Here is a 13,714-nt window from a genome sequence, read left to right as displayed (position 1 = left end):
CTGCCCTCCCATCTGCCTCTTGATTTGAGGTGATGAAGGGCACACATCTGTGATGGGTGAGCCTCACACCCACCGAGGTCAGAAGGCAGCTGCCTCTAGATTATGAATTCCTCTCGGTGGGCCAGCCCTTTCTCACCTTGTGTCCCCAGCACCCAGTATAGGACCTGGCCCAGGGTCACACCCAGTAAATGCCGACTGGGAATTAAATGAGATGCTAGGACACTGCTTGTCCCAAACTAATCACCCCTGGCTCACCACCGTGGCCGCTGGGAAACAAGGGGTAAGGTATCCGCTATGTGTCAGGCACCAAGCTCAGCTTTGCTGCCTGCTTCTCTTGTTTCCCAGAAGTCCTGTAAAATAAGTACTATCATCCCCATTTCACAGGGGTGGAGACTAAGGCTCAGACAAGACAACCCACTTGCCTGAGCCCACCCACATGCTGAATGGTAAAGCTTGGAGGGGACAAGCTTTCCAATCAGGGCTCCTGACACTATCTCCCTATCAGTCCTTAACCCAGAATTCCCCCTAGGAAGTCATTTTTTTCCTATTAAGGAGTGCTCTTCTGCTAAAATCTAGCACTATGTCAAATAAGTCTAAAATTTCATTTTAAAAATTGAACCGGGGGTAAAAACAACTGTGAACTCTTCAAGGGAAGGAGTGGGGTTTTTGTTCTTGTGTCCTCACTGACTATCACAAGGTCTGGCATGGAGCAGGAGTTGAATAAATGTTTGTTGAATGACTGTGTGGACGTGTAAGTGAGTAATTGAAAGCAGCCACCTCACCAATCCATGGCCCATCCATGTAGAATCATTTGGGCAAGATGAGACCCTCTAACCTAGTGGCCACAGACATAACATGTGGGCTATACCGTTCATAAGAAGGCTTTGTTTAATCCACATAATATCTTTTGTAAAAATTTAATGACTTGCCAATATTTAAGAATTAGAAAATTTCACATATAATCCAGATTTTCACCTTGTGGCAGAGACTTGCACCAAAAGTCTGCCTTTCACCAAACCTATAACCTATTTTTCCCCTGAAGAGAGCAAGACTCAGTTTCCCAGCCTCCTTCGTGGTTATGTGGACCATGTGACTACACTGTAGCCAGTGGAATGTGGGCAGAAGTATTAACAATATGTAGTACTTACTGCCCACTTCCTCCCTCCCGATCCTGCACACTCTCTTCTGGGTCTGTGGGGCAGGTGGGGAAGATCCAGGGGAGGCCCCTAGGCCTGAGGAGATGGCAGAGACACAAGATGAAAGGCATGGGGCCCTTCCATGGCTGTGGGGAGCCCCCCGCTGACCCACATTGGACTGTGATGGGAACAGGAAATAACACCTTTACAATATTAAGGCAATGCGCTTTGGGATTATCTGTTATAGCAGCCTATCCTGACTAGTAAATCTTCTCTTGAAAAATCAAAAATCTCACAACACTGGGCTTACTCTTCTACACGGCAGTGAGGAGCTGGACTTTGGTAGCTGTTGTCCCCTTCAGCTGGGCTGGCATTTTCTAAGCTCATCTGATCTTTGCTCTCCCTCTGCCTGGTTTCCCCGACTATTTGATTTTACAGCTTCTGCTCAAATTCAGTCTCTCCCTCCAGTATATGGGGATATTGAGGCACGGAGGGGACAAGGGACCAGCTCCAGGTCGCAGTGTGTGAGACGGGCAGAGCTGAAACTTGGACTGAATTCTCCTAACTCCTACTCCGGGGTTCTTCCTGGGTGGGTGGGGGGTCCTTTCTTAGGAAGTGAGAAAAGAGGGACTGTTCCAAGTCTCAGGTCCTTTGGGGGTGGAGGGGGCGTTAAGTGGCCGAGAGGAAAAGGGGGCACCCCAGATGGTGGAGGGGATGAAAGGAGGAGGGGAAACACTGGCTCCTCTGTGACTCCAGTTGGCATACGGCTTAGAAGTGCCCAACAGGCGGACTGAGGAGCTGGGCTTGAGTACAGAAGTTTGAGTCCAAATACCCTCTTCTCCCCCTCTTAGGAAAGGGCTCGTGTCTTTGATTGCCTAAGCTCCACTGACAAGACGCAGGAACGCAGGAACGAATTTTCCCTCCCAGACAAATCCCAAAAGAAATGAATTTGCAAAATAAAGTCCCACATTGAGAAAGCTGTGCCAGGAATGTTCGAGCAAGCAGGCAGCAGGGGAGGGAACTCTGTGAGATGTGGACAGAGTTGTCCAGGTGAAGCCTCTCTCCGTGGCCATGCTGGGGTAGGGGCTTTGCCCCCGGCAACAGTCACTCTAACTCCCTAATACTTCGTTGTTGCTGTTTAGTCGCTGTGTCTGACCCTTTGTGACCCCACGGACTGTAGCCCGCCAGGCTCCTCTGTTCACGGGACTTCCCAGGCAAGAATACAGGAGTGGGTTGCAATTTTCTTCTCCAGATCTTCCCGACCCAGGGACTGAACCCGCATCTCCTGCACTGGCAGGCAGATTCTTTACCACCTGGGAAGCCCCCTTAATGCCTTGAGCACCTGTCACACACGTGTTTTCTGGAGGCTCACCCGAGGAAACTTCCCAGTATCCCTTCCCAAGCTTTCCCACAAGTGTGACTGCATCCGCCCTAGAGATGTTTGTGGACACCCAGGGGCTGTGGAGAAGCTGTAAATCCTTCTCTGGCTCCATGATCTCTCCTGCTCAGACCAGACTCCTGCCTGAAACCCACGGCATCTTTGCCAGAAACAACAGTTTCTCGTGGCTTATCCACCCCCCTCCTGTTGAGGGCCAGCTGGCTCCCTGGGGAAGGCTCTTGAAGACTTGAATTTGTGTCCACAGCCCACCACCACATTGAAGGGCACAGAGGGAAACCACTTAGTTGAGGGCCTGGGTAGAGAAAGGAGAGAAGAGAGTCCGCTCTGCCTTTGAAGGTTGTTCAGAGCTGTTGGTGCAGAAAGGTTCTGCTCGAAAACTCCATGAACCCAGAAGAGCCTTGAGCGTGAAAGCTCTGAATTGTCAAGAAGTGATTACATGGCCATGACACCGGATGTTCATTAAACACTAATAACAAAAACCCTTACAGAGGCTTACAATCCCCTACCTGTAGTCTGGGAGCCGAAAAAGTTGTGAGCAAAATAATTTAAGGTTAGCATCAAAACTCCTCTGGTGGTAAAAACCCAACCTGAACAGTTGTATGAATATTGATAATTACTCTGCAGAGATATTAATCTGTTTAATTATGGCATGCTCACCCAGGTCCCCACTAGTATCATAAATTTTTTTTTTTTTTATTTTGAGGTATAGTTAATTTACAATGTATTAGTTGCAGGTATACAACAAAGTGGTTCAGTTACATGTAGACATATATCTATTCTTTTTCAGATTCTTTCCCCATATATGTTACTACAAAATATTGAGTACAGTTCCCTGTGCAATACAGTAGGTCCTTGTTGGTTATCTATTTTTTATATAGTAGTATGTATATGTTGGGCTTCCCAGGTGGCTTGGTGGAAAAGAATCCACTTGCAAAATGCAGGAGACTCAGGTTTAATCCCTGGGTGGGGAAGATCCCGTGGAACAGGAAACAACAACCCACTCCAGTATTCTTGCCTGGGAAATCCCATGGACAGAGGAGCCTGGTGGACTACAGTCCGTGGGGTCGCAAAAGAGTCAGACGTAACTCAGTGACTAAAACAACAAGTGTATATATTAATCCCAAACTCCTAATTTATCCCTCTCCCTAGTGTCTTAATATAACATGCAGCATATGCTTTCTAAAACTCCGAAACTCCCCAAATCCCCAAATGCATGAGGATCATGAGATATTGGTATTTTAGGTAAGGGATTTTAGGCAAGGAATGTATAAAACTTCGAAGTGCTTTACATGCATTAATCCTTATAGTAACCCTACAGGGTAGAATTTGGACTTTGTCTCCCCATTTTATGGACGAGGAAACCAAGGCAGAAAGAGGTGAAATGACTTGTTTCACAGCTGGTGTTGGTGCCCGAGTTTGGACCCAGGCATCCCAGTTCAAGAGCCCACTCTCTGAACCACTCCACCATCTGCCTTGCTGGGCAAAGTGGGGTGGGGTGGTTGGGAAATGGGAGGTAACTATTTTAAGCTGCATGTGCAACAAGTGCACAGCCTGGATGGCGTATGAGGAGCAAACCTGCCGCTACAGGTGTCCCCACAGGGGGACCAGCATCTGGGTTGCCCTGCTACTGTCCTGGATTCAGCAGCCAACTCCTGCATCCCAGAACAGTCCTCAGGCCCAACAGAAGGGATGGATGCTCACTTAGTTCTTGAGGACCATGTGCCTCTTACTCTATGAGTATCATGAGCATCACGGCCCACGGAGGGGATTCAGGGGTCTGGAGACATTCATACAACATGGCTTCTGAACCCAAACTGGGACCTCCTGGGGGCGCTTAACCAAGACATGGGGAGGAAACCCTGGAAGAGGTGCCGGCCAGGTCAATTGCACCCAGCAGCAGTGTGAACCGTCAGTTCAGTTCAGTCACTCAGTCGTGTCCAATGCTTTGTGACCCCATGGACTGCAGCACGCCAGGCCTCCCTGTCCATCACCAACTCCTGGAGCTTGCTCAAACTCATGTCCATTGAGTCGGTGATGCCATCCAACCATCTCATCCTCTGCTGTCCCCTTCTCCTCCTGCCAATCTTTCTCAGAATCAGGTGATTCTGAGATTTCTTCAATCTTTTCCAATGAGTCAGTTCTTTGCATCAGGTGGCCAAAGTATTGGAGTTTCACCTTCAGCATCAGTCCTTCCAATGAATATTTAGGACTGATTTCCTTTAGGATAGCACCTTCTTAAGGGGTTTACAAGGAGGAGTGCACTCTATCAGGTTTTTGACTTTGGATTCCATTGTAATCACAGTGGGGATATACCCTTAGGGAGAGATTTACTCTGCAATTCCAATTTAGAAATGGCTAGCTTGCATCCCCAGCTTTGAATTTTAACTCTTGAAGGCCCACACCTGACCTCTCAGGAATGAGCCACACCAGAGACTCAGAGCTACCTGCCATGGGCTTGCCCAGACCTGTCGGAGGGCAAAGAAGAAAGAGGCAAGACCTCGACCTTGAGAAGCAAATCTGGGGCTGTCGAAGCAGGAGATATATACAACCAGGCTCAGTGGGAGAAAGAGAGCCCCATGTGCTGCGGGTCCAGCAGGCTCCTGGAGCTGGTGAGGAGGAAGAGGGGTGGGATGGGAATGCTATGGAATCCTTCAGATTGCTGAGGGCTGCCCGAGTCAAGGATGCAGGCTGGAGGTTGCCAGTTAAACATGGCACATATATTTACCTTCACTGTTCTCTGGAGTTCCAGTATAATGACATAAAGGCATTAAAAGAAATACACACTAATCCACTGGGGATACCATGTGGAGACCATGTGAGGCCATGATAGCAGATCTGGAGAGTCAACCACATTCTGTAAGTTGGAAAGCAGATGGTGAGTGGGGACCGACTTAAGAAACCCGAGAGGTTAAAACCTGACAATTTAGGGGGAGCCAGGTGGTTCAGACGGTAAAGAGTCTGCCTGCAATGTGGGAGACCTGGGTTTGATCCCTGGGTTGGGAAGATCCCCTGGAGAAGGAAATTGCTACCCACTCCAGTATTCTTGCCTGGAGAATTGCATGGACAGAGGAGCCTGGGTGGGTTACAGTCCAGGAGGGTCATAAAGAGTCTGATATGACTGAGCAACTAACACTTTCACTTTCATCAGGACACAAGACAATTTAAGATCCTCAGAAAGGCTCAGGGGTTGGAGGAACCGGGAATCTTCAAAGGCTGAGATGCAGAGCAGATAAAAGCAGAAAGGCTGGTTAGTAACTGTCTGTGGGACAACTGGATTTCTCCTACCACAGCAGGTACAGGCAGGACATGACCCCTCCCTTCTGGAGCAGAAGGCTGCCTCTTGGGAGAGAGAATGACCTGAGAGGATGTTCTTACAAGGCTCAGCAAGGGCAGGGAATATAGCAGGTCCTGGGTGAGCTGTTGCTGTCATTGTATTCAGTTGGCCTCTCTCTGTCTGGTTCTCTAATTTTCTTCTTGGAGTCAGAAAGAGGCTCAAAGACATGAGGCAGAAGAGGTCACGTGGGCGGCAGAGGCTGACTGCCTGGTAACATCCTCTCCAGCTAGTCACATGCCCTCCTCACACACTAGGTTATTTGCCTTCTACTATCTACTATCTTCTCCTTCTTCATTAACAATCTCTTTTTTAGATAGCTATCTTGTTCCTAGCTCCAAGGTATTTTCCAGTCTTTTGCAATTAGATATGGCCATGTGACTATATAAATAGTAGTGTTGTGAGCAAGTGAGGAACTATTTTTATAAGAGAAATGGTCTTTCGCCATTCTGCTCTCTGGGCTGCAGATGTGATGGCCAGTGCTCCAGCAGCCATACTGGGCAATGAGGAAAGAGGCCACTTGCTAGAGATGGAAGAAACCATCTTCATGGAGTTGCCTTACCAGCCTGCATTGCCCACCTTTGCTTCTTTCACATGACAAAGAAATAAACTTCTTTCTTGTTTTGGCTACTATAAATTTGGGATTTTCTGTTTAGGATTCTCCTCTGATCCTAATCCTGTAAACTTGAGTTGGGAGCAATCCCTCCCTTGTTGTCCTCTTTCCTATTCAGAGATCCTAGAAGATGAGAATCAGCAGAGAACTTAGCTGTTACGGAATCCACAGGACCAGGGACAAAATCTGACCTCAAGATATTTTCTTTAGCTCATACAGAGTCTTTAAAATCAGGAGCTATTTGAGCACATTTTGAATATTAAAATTGCAGTTTGGGGCTTCCTCGGTGGCCCAGACAGTAAAGAATCTGCCTGCAATGTGGGAGACCTTAGTTCAATCCCTGGGTTGGGAAGATCCCCTGGAGAAGGGAATGGCTACGCACTCCAGTATTCTTGTTTAGAGAATTCCATGGACAGAGGAGCCTGGCGGGCTACAGTTCATGGGGTTGCAAAGAGTTGGACATGACTGAGCGACTAAGCAGAGCACAATCCTATATTATATAGAAACCCTATGAGCTAGGTATATATTAATACACATATGTTGCTGTTCAGTAGCTAAGCTGTGTTTGACTCTTTGTACATGTTCCCTGTACATGTACAGTCCAGTTCCCATGGACTGTAGCATGCCAGACTCATCTGTTCTCCACTATCTCCCACAGTTTGCTTAAATACATGTCCATTGAATCAGTAACACTATCTAACCATCTCACCCTCTGCCATCCCCTTCTCCTTTTGCCTTCAATCTTTCCCAGCATCAGGGTCTTTTCCAATGAAAAGACTCTCCAGTGAAAAGGCTCTTCACATCAGGTGGCCAGAGTATTGGCTATATATATATATATATATATGTATATATTCACACACACAGATGGTTGGATGGCATCACCGACTCAATGAACATGAGTTTGAGTAAGTTCTGGGAAATGGTGAAGGACAGGGAAGCCTGGTGTGCTGCAGTCCATGGGGCTGCAAAGAGTTGGACACGACTGAACGACTGAACAACAAAACAATATACACAGTACTCTATGAGCTTGGTATGTACGTATGTATTGTCTCCAGTCAACAGACGAGGAATCTGAGGCTCAAAGGGGATTTGCCCAAGTCATAGGTCACAAAGCTGGAAGCATTGGACCTGAAACTCCAGACCGTCTGCATTCCATGCTGGCCCTGTCAGCCTTTGAGTTTGCAACCACTGAGGTCTGGATCCCTTGCTTGAAGTTCCTCAGAGGAACACAACACAGCCGAAGAGGAAGAAATACTTAAATGACCTTTATCATGTCATGTCAAACCAACGGCCCTGGCTCCCCTGCTACACTGTGAGCAAACCAACTCAAGAATGGTTTGTTTTTTTCCCCTCTCTACATCGTGTGTCTGGTACAGAGCCAGCCAGCGAACTCTGTGCTGAACGAATGAGGTGACCCGCTCTCAGTCACATAGACAGAGCCTGATGCAGGGATGGGATGCCAGCTCCAGGCTCCCACCTGCCCACCTAGGGCTCTTCCAGACCTGGCTGTCACCCAGCCTGCCCCGCTTTCTTCAGGATGCCGAGAGAGGGCAAGGGCACAGGCTGAAGCCTAGCTTGTTCTCACTCAAATGCCAGCTTCATCTCTCACCTCTCTGAGCCTCGGTTTCTGCCCCAGAAAATGGAACTAATCACTTACCTTATCGGGCCGCTGGCAGGATTTGATGAGATCAAGCCACATGCCTTCCCGCAATGACCAGCACATAATAGGTGCTCACTAAATGGGAGCTACTACTGTGACACGTATTTTGTATGAGGCCGTGGGGTGGGGAGGGATTAATTTGCCTGTGGGTTGAAATCCTTTCCCTTGTGCTTTGACTTGCCTTCCCTTAACCCAAGGCAGCTTGAACCCTTCAAAGGACTGGACACAAGATCACGCTTTAGCAGAGGGCTTTGCATATTTCAGGAGCTTGTGAGTAATGACCCGAAACTTCCCTTGCATCTCTGCACCAATATATAACAAGTTCCTACTCTCCAACAGGCCCTGCGTCAGGGCTGGAGACTTTGAGGAAACTGAAACTGTCCTGCCTTTGAAGACTGTCCAGCTGGCTGGTGAGGTTAGACAAGGTCACATGACTCTTCGATATGTGGATGATGACAAGTCTTATGGAAAGGGAAGCAAAGGTGCTCCCTCCAGGAAGATGCATTCCCAACCCCACAGAGACTGCTAGAGGCTCACCCACATCCTGGCTCTCCATTCCTTCCCAAACTGGATTAAGTTTCCCAGTCTCCGCTCCAGTGTGACCACAGGACCCAGTTGTAGGGGTGGAGACTGAGCGTGGACTGAAGCATTGTGTGCCGCTTCTGAGCCTGGCCCCTCAAAATTCCCAATGCGCCTTAATAAAGATGACCCCCGGGGTGACTTTGAGACCCACATATTGTAGATTCAGCCTGAGTTCCAGAAGGACTGAATGGAGAGTTTCTGCCCACCCAGAATTGTTACACGAAAGAAACTCTTCTCCTCTATTTACCAGGTATTTGTAACACTCTGTGTGTTACAGTAGCTACCTTAACTCTAAGACACTGGCCTTGAAAATCAGATCTGTTTTCATTATGTCACTTTCCCTCTTTACAACTTTGACAGTTAACATTTAGTGCTGTAGTTGTAAGTTACCAATGTTCTTTGTCACAACTTAATTCTTTAACTGGAGATAATACCCCTGACCAGGGTTGGTTCAGATTGGGATATTCTTATTCATTAATTCTGCATTTTCTTTTCTTTCTTTCTTTCTTTCTTTTTTTTTTTTGTGTGTGTGTGTTGCTGTTGGCTGGAATTAAATCTTGAACTAGATTTTTCAGGAAGGGTATGTGAGGGTTACAGTTCCTGCATGTTTGAGGATAGGTCTTGCTTTTCTTCACACATGAATGATGAATTTTGTGGATAATGAATTTGGGGGAGAGTATCTCTCTCCATCCTTCCTCCAACTCTGTAGACATTGACCCACTGTGTACTAATGTGGATAGATTCATCACCAGCCTGTATCACTGAGGGTTCCGGTAGGAACCAGGTGATTCACTCAAATTGAGTAATCAAGGACAGTTTAATAGGGGAATTATTCCCATTCAGTTATAAGATGAATGAGGCTTCCCTGATGGCTCAGTGGAAGAGAATCCACCGGCCAGTGCAGGAGATGCATGTTTGATCCCTGCGTAGGGAAGATCCCTGGAGGAGGGAATGACAACCTGCTCCAGTATTCATGACTGGGAAATCCCATGGACAGAGCAACCTGGCGGGCTACAGTCCATGAGGTCACAAAGAGTCAGACGTGACTTAGTGACTACACAACAACAAGATGAATAAGGTCTGAGGATCTAATGCGTAATATGGTGACTTTAGTTGATAATTCTATTGTACAGCTGACATTTGCTAAGAGAATAGAGCTTAAACGTTCTCACACACACAAAAAGAGGTAAATATGTGAGGTGATGGATGCATTATTAACTTAATGGGGAGAAATCCTTTCATGATGGATATGTATATCAAATCATCACATCGTACACTTTAAATATCTTACCAGTTTGTCAATTATACCTCAGTAAAGCGGAGAAGGCAATGGCACCCCACTCCAGTACTCTTGTCTGGAAAATCCCATGGACAGAGGAGCCTGGTAGGCTGCAGTCCATGGGGTCATGAAGAGTCAGACATGACTGAGCGACTTCACTTTCACTTTTCACTTTTATGCATTGGAGAAGGAAATGGCAACCCACTCCAGTGTTCTTGCCTGGAGAATCCCAGGGATGGGGTCGCACAGAGTCGGACACGACTCAAGTGACTTAGCAGTAGCAGTAAAGCTGAAAAAACACAAAATTTTTAAAAAGGAATTATTTACAAAGAGTTAGGTAGGCATAGCTGTCAGTACACTGCCTGTATGCCCTCACCATCACCTCTACATGCCAGAAGCTACTTGCTGCTAACACCTGAGTCAGCACCTCTCTCTCCTGCCCCCCTCTCCCTCCACACTCTTCCCCTGCAGGTGTTTTCTCTAACTGTGGGGGTAAGCTTAGCCAGTGTCCTGAGCAAGCTAAAAGCACCAGGAACTTAACAACTTGGAGCAACCCTCCCAACAATGACAGCATGCAGAAGGTGGATAAACCCGGCAGCTCCCTCGCCCCTCAGCTGAGCTGCCTCTGGGACACGTCTGTATAATCTCCGAGTCCCTGAGGGGCTGAGGTCCAGGGTCCCGTCTGGTAAACTGCCTGGAAGTTTCCGCTGCTCTCACATCCTGTCTCACTGCTGCCCTCCCCTTCCCGTGTTTCCTGGGATGTCTTCCCAAACTACTTGTGTTTTGACTCTTTTATCTCAAGCTCTGGGGCCCGGGCTGGGGTGGGGGAAGGCCGGGGGGAGGGGCAGGCGGGGGACCCTAACCCAGAAAGCAGAGTTCTGGGAAATCAATAAAGGCCAGTGCAGTAGCCCAAGGGGCAGGAGGGAACCTGGAGATGGAATGGTGTGGAGAGAGCCACCTGCTGGAAGCCTTGACCCTGGTAGAGAGACAAGAGCTCACCCAGGGACTGTGCAAGCGGCAGAAAAGAGGGAATAAACATTCTGACTTCTCCCTCCTCCCACCTTCCGATCTCCTAGTGGTGCCCCCTATCGACCAAATCCAACCAGAAGTCAGAGGGCAAGAGAGCCTGCTGATGGTCAGGCTGCCTGGCACAGAGCAGCAATGAGAAGGGCAGGAAATGCATCTGGGAGGGCAAACAGGAGATATAAATGCAGCATATAGGCTGATAATTTTCCTTTGCATTTGACCGGAATGGAAAGCATAATCTGGATAATTTCCAGGATCCAGGAAAAGGCTTTTCCAGATGTCAGAGTGGAATAAACTAAGAGCAGAGACTGGGGGGGCTGGAGTGGGTCAGCATTTCTGTTATCTACGGCTGCCTAATAATCCACCCCGAGACTCAGAGGCTCCAAATAACAGCCAGGTATTATAAACCACAATTGTGTAGGGCAGGACCCCAGACCCGGGGTTGGCTGTTTTGTGATTCTTCTGTTCCACACAGCAAGACTGAAGTCACAAGTTCAGCCGGCAGCTCTTCTGGTCTGGAGGGTGCAACGTGGCTCCACCAGTGTATTTGGTTTCTTGGTGGAGACAATGAAAAGGCTGGTGGACTGAAGTGATAATACAGGATTCTTTAGTGTGATGGTCTCAAGGCAGTTGGATTTCCTACATAGCGACTTGGGGCTTCCAGAAAGAATGTTCACTAGGCCCCAGTGGAAGCTTCAAGGCTTCTTCTGATCTAGGCTCAAAGTCCAGGAATGTCACGTTCATCACGTTCTATCAAACAAGTCACTCAGCACAGCGCAGGAACAGAAGGAGGAAAATTAGATTCCATCGGACAGTGGGAGGAATAGCAAAGAATTGGGTCAACTTTCGCTGGCCAGAAAGCCATCCAGATTGACTGGTGTTTGGGGAATGTGCTGGGAAGTGATGAGACTGATGTTGGAGAGGGACTGGATTGTCATAACAGGGGATGGGGACACAGTAATAAGGTACAGAGGAAGGTTCTAGAATCAGATTCAAATTCAAATCCTAGCTCCCTCACATACAACACGTGTGCCAAGCAGGCTCTCTAAGTCTCAGTGTTCTCATCTGTAAAATGGGATCTGATCCTACTTCACAGAATTGCTGTAGACACTAAATGGGATGGTGCTTAAGAAGTGATTCCCAGAGTACCTGACTTCAAGTATGTCTCAGTAAACAGGAGCCATTATCGTGCACTCTAAGTGACATGAGAAGCCAGGAAACGGTCTTACAGAAAACTCCTCTGGCTTCAACAATGCATCAAGGATCTTTTTTTTTTTAATTTCACTTTTATTTGAGATAGTTGTCTTACTCTTTCTTTCCACTAGTAAATGTGTTTTATTTATTAAAAAAAAACTTTTTGACTGTGTGGCATGTGGGATCACAGTTCCCTGATCAGGTAAGATAACCCGTGCTCCCTGCTTTGGGAGCCCAGAGTCTTAACCACTAGACTGCCAGGGAAGTTCTAGGGTGATAGAGTCAAAAAGGGTCATTTTTAACTCACTCTCACCCTCACTGTCGCACACAATTCAATCCAAGCCTCATTGATCCTACCCCCTAGATGTGGCTTGAATCTGATTTTCCCCACGGTCACAGCCATCTCTACTCAGATCACTGCAGCTACCGCCTTCCTCCTCTGGCCCCTCTGCAGTGCCTTCCCTCACAGCAGCGAGCCTGGGCTTCCCCTCCATCTGCATAGGAACCACATGGGGGATGATATTCAAGTACAAATTCCAGTTCAGGAGGGCTAGAATGGGGTCTGAGAGTCTGCGGTTCAGATCGACTCCTAGGTGGTTATCATGCTAATGATTTCAGGACTACACTCTGAATTTCACAGCAGCTGCTGGAGAATGTTTCTTCTCAATGAAAGTTTCATCCTATCTTGCCTCCACTTAAAACCCTCCATTGATTTTCCAGTGCTCTTGGAGGGGAAAAGACCAAATCCTCACCAAATCCAACAGGTCCCTTGCGATCTGCTCCTTGCCTGACTTTGGCCCCTGTCCTCCACTCTCCTACCCCCTCTTTCTCCCTTATGTATTGTTACTGTATTTATTCTATAATGAAATGAAACAGAACCATCACCCCACCCAAGTACTGGACCATCGCCAATAACCTGAAAGTACCTGTATGCTCCTCCCTCCTCCTCTCCTTCCCCATTCCCCTGAGATAACCATTCTTCTCAAATATTTTCCCTTGCTTTTTTTCTACTGATGCCTGTTTGTCTAAACATGCATAGTTTGGGTGTTGCTTTCATTAAATGTTCTAGATGTTGCATCATCGTGTTTGTAGTTTTCTGCTACTTATTTAGCATTGCTTGTGAGATAGATCTGTGTTGTTGTGTGAAGTTCATTCAATTTCACTGCTGTATAATATTCCACAGTGTGAATATTCCAGTTTATTTGCCCACCTGCCTGGGGATGGGCATCTGGGTGTTTGGAATGTTTTTGCCATTAGAAACAGCACTGTGGGAACATTCTTGTAGGCGTTCTCCGGCTGTACTGTGGGTCGTTTCTCAAGGGTAAACGCCTAGGAGAGAATTTGCTGTATGCCCCCTCCTCTTTTCATTCCCCAGCTCCCTGGAGTCTCCAACACAGAAGGCCCGCTCCACCCGGGCTGCCCTCTTCCACTCCACCCCCACCCACCCCAACCCCCTTCACTTGATAAACTCCTTAAGATCCCAGGAGAAGCCTT

This window comes from Dama dama, chromosome 23 (assembly GCF_033118175.1).
Source record: "Dama dama isolate Ldn47 chromosome 23, ASM3311817v1, whole genome shotgun sequence".
Lineage (NCBI taxonomy): Eukaryota > Metazoa > Chordata > Mammalia > Artiodactyla > Cervidae > Dama > Dama dama.
This window is presented reverse-complemented; position numbering follows the sequence as displayed.